Source organism: Dipodomys ordii, unplaced genomic scaffold, assembly GCF_000151885.1.
Source record: "Dipodomys ordii isolate 6190 unplaced genomic scaffold, Dord_2.0 Scaffold127, whole genome shotgun sequence".
Taxonomy (NCBI): domain Eukaryota; kingdom Metazoa; phylum Chordata; class Mammalia; order Rodentia; family Heteromyidae; genus Dipodomys; species Dipodomys ordii.
In genome coordinates, this window is record NW_012267343.1 from 18,123 (window position 1) to 31,026 (window position 12,904).

Here is a 12,904-nt window from a genome sequence, read left to right on the forward strand (position 1 = left end):
AGTGTTTATTCTCAAATCACTTAGTTGATTGGTTATGGTTTCCTTGGACTCCCATTCCTTCTGTTGGGTTCCATTCAGCATTCCCTTTGTGGTCTCCCTGACTTCCTTCAGCTCTTTGTTAATGGATTCCATGAATGCCTTTAGTGATCTTTGTGTATTCTCATCCTGCTCTCTCAATTGCTGTATTACTCTTTGCTTAGCTTCCTCACATTCATGCCATTCCTGTAGTTCTCTTTGAGTGTTCTCAGACTGCTCACGCCATTCCTGACTTTCTCTTTGAGTGTTCTCAAGCTCCTCACGCAATTCCTGTATCAGTTTTTGAGTAGCTTCCTCATGCTCATGATATTCCTGTATCAACCTTTGGATTGCTTCCTCTCTCTCCCTATCACGCTCATACAGAGTCCTTTGTAGGTTTTCAATCTTTTTATTACCATGTTTACTAGCAGTGTTTGTAGAGCTATTTGGGAACTCTCCTCTGGATTATTCATTATCTGTTCTGTCCCCTGATTATCCTGAGTGGGAGTTGAGATACCCAGACTTGCCATTTTTCTTGTGTTTTTCCAGCTTACTCTGCCCATTTGGGATGAAAATAACAAGTTTTGTGCTAGAACACTAACTTAAGGCAAGCATCAACCAAAGTCTGAATTTGCACAGTCAATAGTCTGCAGATACAATCTAGTTCATCAGATACGTCTATTCAACATCATACAACTAGGTATTAATGGGCTACGAACCACAAAGAAGAATTTGGAAAACCAGAAATTATTAGGGTTAGGGAGAGATGTGGGTAAAAATAGGAATAGAGGGATGTTGGAAGGCACAGGGAGAGTTAACTAAGTCCTAATCTCAAAGTGGGAAATAGGTTGGCTAGGATGAAAGTAGAGAGAGAAAAAAAGAAGAAAGAGAAAGAGAAAAAAGAGACAAGAAAAAAAGATAAGCAAAAATTAAAAATTAAAAACTGCAATGCTTAAAAATTATGTAAAAATGAAAACAAAATATTCAGAGAAGAACGTGGATATAATGAGAGAAGGGGAGGGATATAAAGGAGAGGTGAAAAATGTAAATAAAAATACTTAAAATATTATATAGGTATAAAGAGGTAGTACTGCTATTAAGGAATTTAAGTCTAAGAGGTTTTGAGTTGAGTAATAAATTTCTGGATTAAGTGTGTACACAATGGGGCATAAGGTCTAATAATCGACCACGGGTATATCTGAGAATGTGCAGAACAGCAATTAAGTCACACAAAGAAGAACGAAAGAGAAGAAAAGGTGAAAAGAATGAGAAGGAAAGAAAAAAGGTCAAAAGTTCAGTAGAGCTAAACAAAAAAACAAAATAAAAAATTTTTATAAGAAAAATAGAAAAACGCACACACACCTATACCCTAAAATAAAAATTATAAGAGGAAGAAAAAGAGTTACTAGAAAACAATTTTTAAAGGTAAAAATTACAAATTAAAAAAAGTTTTAGAAAAAAATTTTTTTATAAAATGTACAAAAAAAAGTTATTTGATTTCTTTGGGAGGGATGGGATGATACTGTATCTCCCTTGTGTCCATAACCAGCCTCTTGTTGGAGTCTCTGGTCTGCTTGTGGTGTTTGATTTTCCTGTGGCTTGGTTGGTTTCCTAAGTCAGTTTGTTTGAGCAGGCAGAAAAATGCTCTGCTTTACCCAGGATTTTGTGATCCTCCTCCCAGGCTAGTTCAGTGGCAGGGAGATCTGCTTTGAATATCACAAAAGAGGCTGTTTCCTCTAGTTTGGAGATGCTGTGATGAGGCTAGGTTCTGGGTAGAGTTAGGCCTTTCAGCAAACAGTAGCTTTTCCCTGAGGGGCTAGCTTGTGAGAAACTCACAGAGCCCAGCCTGGAACCATTCGCAGAGTTTATGTTTACTGAATTTCAATTGATTGTCCAGGCTGCTAAAGGGAGGGGCAGCCTCTGGCTCTGTTTACCCAGTGAAGAAAGCCACTCCTGGAGCTTGCAGCCCAAGCTGGGTGACTTTTCCCTGTGTGGAGCTGAGTCTGGCATCTCAGGCTAGGTTCTTGTGACCTGCTAAATGACTCTAGTTTTCTTCCAAGGTGTGATTTGGAGCTAGTAGTTCAGCTGGTCCTTCGTCAGTATCAAAGATGGAGATCTCCGGTAGTGGCGGGGACGGGGTGCCCTTCCCTTCTCTGTTCCCAGAGAAGGAGTGAGGATGTCAGGCTTGTACTCACACAAAGTCTTGGTTCCTGGTTTATCTCTGGTCTGTGAACTGCAGGATGAAGATGTCTGCTCCTTATCGGTTCTTGCTGGTGTTGAGTAGAATCCGCTCACCTGCCGAGCATCTGGCACCTTTGTCCCAGACTCTGTGTTGCAGGTCTGGCGGCTATGGCTGCCGCCACGGCAGCCACAGCTGTGACTGCTGGCAAATGCTCAGATCTGTCTCCTTGCCTGGATTTTCCCTCTTTAACCTAACTCTCTGTACTGTAATGGCAAACTTGGTGTGATTCTCTGGCTTAGGACTGTTCACTGGAACACTGAAACTGCTTTCTATATGAGAGTTTGTTTAGCCTCCAGCTTCTCCTCCGCCATCTTCCCCCTGTACAGCATCTTTACAATAAAATAAAAACTTAAAAAATAAAAGAATTGAATAGATATCCTTCAAAAAAGAGACTTATTGGTGTTGAAATATTTTTTAATGACCCTCACATAGTGTTAGAGCAAGACAGAGAATCAATGCTAAGGTTATCAATGGTTATGAGAAAAACACCAGATCACTGACATACTATAGTCTCAAAAAGAGAAAAGTCCGTGGGAAGGATTTTCAAAGCAATTTTGAATGTTTGAAAATATGCTGAGGAAGGATCTGGAACTGGAACAGAATGGGGAACTGGAAACTCTTAGGAAGCCATTGGTCCTTTGTCCGTTGTTCAACAATTAGGGAATTATTTTCTTTCTTCATATTGCTTCCCTTCTGGGATTCATTTTCCTTTTTCTCTGTAGGTCAATCCTTTCTCCTCCTACTGCCTTCATGGCCGTATTAAACCATGTGCATTGTAGTATCGAATTTGTCTAGGTAATGCAAACAGTACAGACACTGGTGCTGAGGCCAATCCTCATGTAGACAAGTGTGATTATTTGTTTTTGGTTTAGCTGAGGTTTGAACTCAGAGCTTTCCTTATGTTTAAGCTCAAGATTCCCTGCTTGCTGGATGGGCTCTCCACCACTTCAATTCTTGACTCATACTTCCAGCCCTCTTTGCTGTACTCTATTTTGAGATGGAGTCTCACGTGTTTCCCTGTTTAGCCAGATCACACTCCCCTATTTAACATCTCTTATAGCTAGAATGACAGGCATCATACCATGCTAGACTTTTTTCTGACATGGGGGTTAGGTGGATTGTTTCCTTGGCTGGCCTGGAAGTGCAGCTCTCTCAGTCTCAGCTTCCCTGTAGATGGGGATGGCAGGTGCATGTCTCTCACCTAGCTATGGTTGAAAATGAGGTCCTACGAACTTTCGGTCTGAACTTTTTATCCTTAAGCTGTGATCTTTCTCCTCTTTATCTCACAAGCAGCTAAGATTACAAGAGTGAGCCACCAGGGACTCAAAAAATATAAAATATTAGCTGACTCCACCTGCAAAGGTTTCAATATTTTCCTTTTTCTTTATTATTGTGAAAATACTATACAGAGGGGTTACAATTACATGGGCAAGATAATGAGTACATTTCTGATCAAGCATTGTAGCCTCCTCCTTTGTTTCCCCTTCCCATCCCTTCGCATCCTCCCCCCCCCGCCTCCCCCAAAGTTGTAAAGTTTGTTTGTCAATATAAGGACTTGTACATCTCATTGTTGCAATGGGTCCTCCTGTATCCCTGTTTAAACAATCTGTTTTTTCCCTTCCCCTCCACATATACCAACATCATATATAGTGAGAGCAGGGTTTATACTGTGGGTGTGGGATATACAAACAAACAAAGACATAATCTTATAAATATGTTAGAAACAATCGCATGAAAGATCTCTTTTTTTTCTGTCAATTGTGGGGCTTTGAACTGTAGGCGTGGGAGCTGTCCCTGAGCAATTCAGCTCAAGGCTCATGCTCTACCATTTGAGTCATAGTGCCGCTTCCAGTTTTCTTTTTTATTGTGATTAAGTGATTACATAATTTCCCAAATTTCACAGTATTGTGGGATAGTGATGCTCAGTTAAAGTCACAAACACATTCTAACTTTCCTGGAGCAAATTGTCTATCACGATCTATAACATATAACGGTGTACACATGTACACCATACATGTGATCAGCAGCATGGGGTCATTTAGTAGTGGTTCGACCAGATGAGTGGAAGTTCTTCGTTTCTTAAGTCCTGTTAATTTTGTCGTATCACCTAACATTTTGGATTTAACATCCACTTATCAGGGAGACCATGTACTGTTTGTCTCTTTGCTCTTATCTTACCTTGTTCAACATGACTTCTTCTAGCTCCATCCATTTCCCTGCAAATGTCATTATTTTGTCATTTCTAATGGCTGCATAATATTCCATTGTGTATAGATACCACAATTTTTGGATCCATTCATCTGTGGTGGGACATCTGGGTTGTTTCCATATCCTAGCTATTGTGAACAGTGCTGCAATAAACATGGAGGTGCATGTGTCCTTATATATTGCCCTACAGCTGACAAAAAATCTCAATATTTTATTTCAATATTAATTTAGTGTTTAGTTTCTCCATATTCTAAAGAATTTAAAGTTTACAAATTCTGAATGTCTAGAGTTTTCCTTTGAATCTTTACAGAGCATGGTTGCCTCTGGGCAGCTGAAAATGGGAGAAGTGAACCTGTGGAGAAGGGTAGGACTACGGTGTGTGCCTCCTGCCCTTCTCTCCTCTGGAGGAATTCTTGAATGGAGAAGGGAGATTTTCAGAAAAGACTATAGCACTAAGAATGGAGCGCAATCAGATTACAAAGCCTAGAGAAGGTCAATAAATGAAGTACCACCTTCTAAAAGACAAAGAAAATAGGCCAGGGATGGAAAAATTAAAGTCAAAGTTACTAGGGAAATGCAGAAGGAAAATACTGGGCGTGAAACGTGCTTTTTGGAAACAAGGAGGAAGCCCAAATTGGAATGTATTCTTTGTGTGGTCATTTTATAAGTACAGAGCTTCTTCTTCCTTAGAAGCATTATTAGACATAAGGGCATAGACCTGCTCAAATACATTTGAAGGTACACAATTTTAATTAAGATTTATCTGAACCTCCAAACTACGCATCCAGTACTATATGTAATTCATCATGTTTTTAGCTACATTTCAACTTCATTATTGAACCATTCATATCATGCCTACGAACCCTCCTCTGGACAAATGAATTAAATTAACTCATACTTGTATCTTTTTCCCACATGTCCTGGGTGACCCTCCTCTCTTTCTCTTCTTTTGATCCAATATCATGAGTCTGATGTTTTATTGCTATCTTGTTGGAAAACACTGGATTTTTAACCTATTCTCCATGACCCGAAATAACCAATAGCATGCTGAGACAATAGAGTTCAAGGTATACCCTCAATGGTTCATCTAAAGACATAAGCGTTAAAGAGTTGGGGTGGTCTTTAGTTCTGGGCTCCCAAAGTGTCTTGCCCTATAGAGGTAACATTGCTAGGTTGTCCCTTTTTCACCAGTTTTATAGGAAAATTCAGAAAATGGAAGAACTGATGTTGCTCCCCCAATTTCCAGGGCAACTAGAATATATACCTCCCATTGCGAATCTTCAGAGATAAAGAACATGTGGACAGTTATTCCTGGAGGAGGTAGTACTGTCCATTTTTCTGATCTATGAGGGCTATATCATTGTCAGTAACAGCTAAGTTTTCAGTGCACAGATTTTGTAGAGTACAGCATTTCCTTCCTCAGTCTGAGCCTAGGATGTGACGTTGACAGTGACTCTGACTCAATGCTTTTGTCCACATTTTTTGTCTGTTTTCAATACTGTGTAATTGATGAACTCCCTATGGCCATTCGCAAAACTCATTTCCTCTATGGCTCAGTCAGGCTTGATTTCTGAGCTGATCCCTACACAATCTGTGAATCAAAACTGTTGTTGAAGTACAGGCCCCAAAACACAGTACTCAATTATAGTTCAAGCTATGCTGGCCTTTCATATCCACTTCCTGTGGTCTATTTTTTCACAACTTTGGTGTAAGAGGTATCCTCCTAGGAGAGTGTCTGGTAAGGAAATCCTTGAGATGTACTTAGACTTATATATTTGTGGGATATCCTAAAGTTGGGATATGTGGGATTTGCCGTAGTATCTCTGCATGAACCACTCCATTGATGACTCCTTGCAGAGGCCACAAGCTGTGGATTCTCAGACCCACACACCTCCCTGGCCAGCCCTCAGGGTGCTGCCATTTCCCTGGCAAGACAGGGGCTTCACACTTTCTCTTCTGCCATTCAATCACAAATGTGATTGCCTTACACACCCTGTTTATTGCAAGTAAAGTGAACACTAGCTGCTGTGTGCATGTGGACAGGCCCTTCCTTCCTTGGGTGAACAAGGGTGGTGGTATTCATTCCCTACTTCTGCATAAAATCCACTATCATCCTGGAAAGTTCCTTTTTCACATCAAGTCACAGTGTATCTCCTTTCACATTTGAGATCCAGGAGTACAATTACAATGACCAGACACCAGTAGGAACAGAATTTGTATATTGAGTACAATTACAATGACAAGACACCAGTAGGAACAGAATTTGTATATTGAGTACAATTACAATGACCAGACACCAGTAGGAACAGAATTTGTATATTGAGTACAATTACAATGACCAGACACCAGTAGGAACAGAATTTGTATAGTATACTCATATCAGAGTCAAGGCTGACACATGTGTCATAAAATTGATTTCACTCCATTCAGAAAATATTTTCCTTTCTATTGTTAATTCAAATTGAAAGGAAACAGGGCAAGGACCCACACCAGAAATAACTGCTGTTTCCTTTGTTCTCCAGTGCCCTGGAGGCAGTCTCTGAGTGGAATAGCTTATCCTCAGGCATGGCATTGAGCCCATGACACTCTGCACTCAGTCAATGGGTGAGGGATGAGGGCTAGCACAGGCCTTTCCTCTAGGCTCTTTGAGCTCTGGTGTTTGCAATGGACAACACTCACTGTCTCTCAATCAATGTTCATGAGAAACTCCTGGGAAAGGCTAGAATAGCTGAAGAGGAGGGAAGGGAAGGTCAGAGCTCAAATGCTCTCATCAGGAAGACAACCTACACAGGTTAATGTGGCTTGGAGGGATTGTGTGCTGCGAACTCACTGCATCACAGTCCTCAAAGTTGGATGCTAATAGAGAGGGCAGAGCCAGGGGCAATAGAGAGTACCATGCCCATTGCTCTACCAAAATGTCAATTGTTCTTCTATGGCAGAGTACAGAAACATGTGAAGCACCGAAGGAGTCCCTGGAGGGCAGTTCAGTGTATCCAGTGTCAGGCATCATTGTTATATTATTAGAAATATGAGGATACAGGATCCTTAGTGTTTTCCTGGATTAAAAGTGGAATGGAGAAATTGTGTGGCCTGGGCCACATTGCAACTTTCATGGTGATCTCAGAGGAAATTTGTAGATCAATATCTGAAGTGTGTCCTGGATTGAGCATCCAAGGAAGATGGCTTATTACCTAGACGACAGAGCCACTGTGGTCCTGACATCAGGAGGGAATTGTGGAGAAAGATCCTGTGTGTTTTCAGGAGTGGAGGTCATTGGAGGGTGGGGTATGGCCTGGGCCTGTCTTGTCTGGATGTGCTCAGCCATAGCCATCCAGACTAAGTAGAGACACTCTTAAGTGTTGTGTTGACTCCTCTTCCTGGAAAGAGGGGAATAGCTGGCTCCATACTTGACCCTGGAAGTGTGTGGGGAGGTCTTTTTCTGGAGAACATTGTGTTCTCAGGTTCCCCAGCTCTAATGGATGGACTGAGAACTAAGTCAGCAGTACTGATGGGGACTGGGATGCACCAAGCACTTGAATAGCTCCACAAGATGCATTTTGAGCAGGATACTGTCATTCCTGCAGTCCAGCAGCAGGAGCACCAAGGGCCTGGGACCCCTGCTTGAGAACTGAATCTGTGGAAATCTATCTTACTTTACATAGGAAAGAACTTGGGAGTGTAGCTTATGCCTGCTCTGCCTGGTGGTAGGGCAAGTTATTCCCCTCCTGTCCTCACTGCTGACTTGATGATCAGGACCTCCAAACACAGCAGACCTTCCAGAATGCACAGTACCTCATGGGAGCACTGTCCTACTGAGAAAAACCCATGGGGCAGCCATGGACTCAGGCCCCCTGTACAACATTCATTCCAGGGGCCTCCAACTCAGTGGGCCCCCAGCACAGAGCAAGACTTGTCTTTCCTGCCAGGTCTTCTTTCTCCCTAGTTTCCACTGACCATGAGTTTCCTGTCAACTAGCTTTGGCTACCTCCAACTCCTGCCCATTGTCTGATTGCTCATTTCTATCTGAAATCTCCCTAGTGGGGCTGGGAACATGGCTCAGAGGTAGGGTGCTTGCCTTGCATGCATGAGGCCCTCGGCTAGATTCCTCAGCAACACATAAGCAAAAAGAAAAAAAAAGCTGGAAGTGGCACTGTGGCTCAAGTGGTAGAGCACTAGCCTTGAGCTGAAGAGCTGAGGGACAGTGCCCAGGCCAGAGTTCAGGCCCCACGACCAGACACCCTACCCCCAAAAAAAGATCTCTTCCTAGGCCTCTGACTTCCTTTCCAGGAAGAAGAGAAACCATGCAACCTACAAAAGGAGAAGAGTACTGGTAACTACTAAGGCCTAATGACAGGCAAGGGGTAATCAATGCTGATCATCTAGGCAAAGCACCTGAATAGCTCTTCAACTCATGTATATAGATAACAGATCAATGGAACCATCACAGTAGTGATGTAGTCCCAAATCATAGGCTGACTCTGTTTTTGTCTCTCTCTGTGTGTTTGTATCACTGTTTTACTGACATTAATTATGGTTCTCTCCATATTTTTCTTCTGTATATGTCTCTGAACCCCTTTTTTCTCTGTCTACATCTGTCATCCCCATAAGATATTGGGTAATCTCTACTAATTGTAAAGAGAAGCACACTGGCAGAGAAGACGTGGAATTCTCCCGAGGATCCTGGGATCTCCCTAGCGCTCTATGGGCCTGCACCTGGACTTTATTCTGTTGTCAATCATCTTTCCACAACACTGGCTCAGCTCATGGAAGTTTGCTTTTGTGGTCACATGCATGGCTTGATCATATGACCTTTGCTGGACTAGGATTGGATTCTTGAGGACTGTGCTCTGGGGAGAAATCAAGGGTTTGCCTGATGTTAAGGCAAGTCCTTTTCCATTGAGCTACACCCCAGTTTGACATTCATTCTGAAGCCCTGTTTCCCATTAGAGTAAGACAAAGTGTCTTCTAGTGAGGGCTTTGACCACCCAGCCTCATAGCAGCTCATAGTCTGACCCCAAAGTGATGGTGTCTCTGCACTGCCTCTTGCCTCCTCAAACAGCCATTTAGGGCAGGGCTGGGCAATGCAAGGCAGGCATGTCCAGCAGCTGATTGGGTAAACATGGAACTGGGGTAAGCAGTAACTACTTGGGGCTCAGTAACCAGCATCCACACTTCTGGGTTTGCCCTCCCACCTGGGGTGGTGAGCATACCAACCCACCCTCTTCTGCCATTTCCCTGGCTATCTGCTTCTGACTCCCTTTGATCCTCTGAGATCATCTGCACAAGCTCACCCTCCCCTGCCTTGTACATGCAGTAAGGCTTTGATCAGGGACTTCAGGATGACATACTATGTCTTCTCCTCATTCATCACATGGATCAGAAGAGGAGAAAACATCAAGCCCAGTGGGCAGTGTCCCCTACCCCTACCCACCAGTCAGTGGCCAGAAATACTCTGAAGCCACTCATGCGCAGTAAAGGAATCAGCCACTGTGTTGTGGGGATGTTTCAAGTCTTCCTTCCTGAGGGTGGTCTCATGGTTCGCGTGGGCCTTGTCCTGAACAATTCCTAGCCCCTCTCCTCAGCAGTGAGCCCCCTCCTCCCAGGAAGGACCATGTTCAGGTCTTGTGGCTCTACGTTAACAGAATCAAGTACGCATGGGCCTAGGACTCACCAGAGATATTTGTCCAAGCCCAAGAGAAGGAGCAGGCCCAAGGAGCAGGCCCAAGGCCAGGGCCCCATTGCCTCCTACCAGTCAGGCCCCCACTAGGCTGGAGGTTGCACTGGTGGAGGACACACCTGCAGCCTTCTCCAGGTCTCCTGAGTCTCTGAGCAGAGCACACAGGAAGACACATTCTCCCAGCTGGCTGCTAATGACAACCACTCCCTCTTGAGGCCAGGAGAGGACTGAGCATGATGGAAAGTCATGGAATCTCCATGAGGAAGGAGAGGCTATAAATGACTCCTGATCCCTTGAAGACTTGGAAGAGGAAAAAGGCTTCTCCTGAATTGGGCCAGTTCACCTGTGAAAAGACATGCTCTTTCAGGTTGTCCAAAACCCAGAATCCTACCTTCGTAAATCTGAGGATCTGGATCTTCCTTGCTCTAAGGAAAGACAAGAAGGTTCCTGTTGCATTTTGCCTTATCTAGTCAAAGTCTTCATCTCCTTGATCCATGTATCAGCCTTCTTGACTCTCCAGAGGCCCTGAGGTGGTCTTATTCATGTCAGTGACTGGGTCCTCTGTTCCTCCCTCCTTGCTGTCAGGTCTGGACCTGAGCACTGCCCACTGCCTCCAGCATGCTGGGTTTCTCCCCTCTCTACTAAAAGACCAATTTCAGGAGGGAAGCGAATGGACATGGAGACTGCCACCGTCCTGGGTCCTGACTTATTGAAGACAGCACAGGAGTGTCATACTGCCCCACTCACCATGACACTTTTGTAGACATTTCTTGTGTTCTCAGGCATGCTCACCTTGAAGAGACAGGTGTCTCCCACTTGCTTCTTATTTGGTGCCATGGGGGAGCTATTGCTCTCCCCAGCTGCGTTCCATCTCTGACTGTTGCTAGTCTTGGCCTCAGGTGTATTGGAGGTTGAAGGTAAGGCTGAGCTGTTGAAACTCAAGATCATCGCAGAAGTCCTTGGAGACAAGGATTTGTAGGCCCGGTTCTGGGGAGAAAGCAACATTAGGAGAAGCCTGGACATAGGCAGTTGCCCCAGCCTAGGAGGGAGGTCTAGGGCCTTCACAAGCTATGTGATGTGTACAGAAGCTGTGCTTTCCAGCCTCCTTGGCTGCACCTCCAGTGGAGTAGGTGGGAGAAGACTAGAGGTATAGGGTGTCACCTTTTCCTTCTCTTGGGCGGATTCTCCCTTGAGGTTCCTGTGGAGGTGAGAGCTGGCCAAGCCAGGGCACAGAGGGCCACTGTTTGGGGGCCCATCCATGGTGTCCCTGCTGCTGCTGTCAGGGCCACGCTGCAGCTGCTCCTGTGCTGTGGGCTGGGATCTGCCACTGCCATTGAGGTCAGTGTTGGGAGTACGGCGGCTTCATTCAGGGGATCGCTTGCTGGAGGCAACTTCCCCAGCAAATCCACAGTTCTTGCTCCCCATTGCCCTGCTAACATGCTGCTCCAGTGTAGGGCCTTTGATAATCCCGACCTCTATCTGAGGGATGAATCCCAGATACAGCAAGGGGAAGAAAAGCCCAGAGAGCCGAGGCCTCTGAGCCCACAATCAGGGATGCTGTCAGTGTAGAGGAATCAGCATCAGCCTCAGGTGTCCCAGCCCAGAATCTTCCCAGGCCCCTGCCAGTCAGTGGCCATCCACTTATTTCTTTCCTGCCTTTCTATTTATGAAAACTTCTTGGTCATGTGGTTTGTAGTGTCAGTCTGCCTCCTGGGCTCCAGTGCACATGACAGTTCATAGCTAAGACAAGGGGTGGTGGTGATGTGACCAAGTGCCATGCTTGTTCACTGCCACAGTTGGCTTGGACTTCAGAGCCTGGTGGAACACCCTCATTCTGCTGAACAGAAACTCTGTCGGTTCCCACTCAAACCCATGGTCACACCTCAGGAGCTCCACACTCCATTCTCAGGATGTCTCCTCTCATTCAGCTGGTGTCTGAAAACCCACCTGGCTTCCTCACTGAGCCATTCCAGAATTTTCTGTTTTTTGGGGGGTTATAATATATTCAGGTGTGTTGCAGGTGTTTCCAGGCTGAGATGATCTCATTTTCCTTGTCCTGAGAAGCACAAGAGCAGTGACAGGGAAGGACTGGCCTGGACTGGGCTTTGCTGGCTGAGGAGGGACCCAGCTCCTCTACCAGCTCTGCCCAGCAACCCACCATTGAGTCCCCCTGACTTCTGTGGGATCTCACACTCAATGCTGGGGATCTCCTGGATGCTGCTTTGCAGCCTACCAGGACAAGGGCTGGACCTTCTCTCGCCTCCCATTGGAGCCATGCAGAAATGGCAGCTGGACATGGTTGAGTAGAGAAAATTGTTGGTACCTTCCCAGGCTGTCCTGTCTGGACAGCTGATACTCCCCTGAATTAATTTCATCATATGTATTTTGTCCTAGAAGGCAGAGGGCAATGGAGTTAGAATGGGGCCTCTCTTCCCTCAGCACACACAACCAGGGCCTCCTCTAGCCTGGGCAACATGTGTGCATACACAGGAGTAGGGCCTGCATTCTGAGGAACGCTCTGAACCGAGCATGAAGTCACAATCAGGGATTTTGTTGTCTAACCCCTGGGAAGCTAGGAGAGTGACTGCAGCATCAGGTGAAAAGGTCTTTGTTGGGCCAGACGTTGCTTGTCTTAGGAAAGCCTGGCTTCAGTTGTGCCACATGGAACTCCCTTAAAGGACTTGAAACCCCAGCTGGTGTGTGTGTGCACACAGCTCAGGGGTCAGGCAGGTTTGGCCAGCAGATGGTCAGAGGGGCATAGG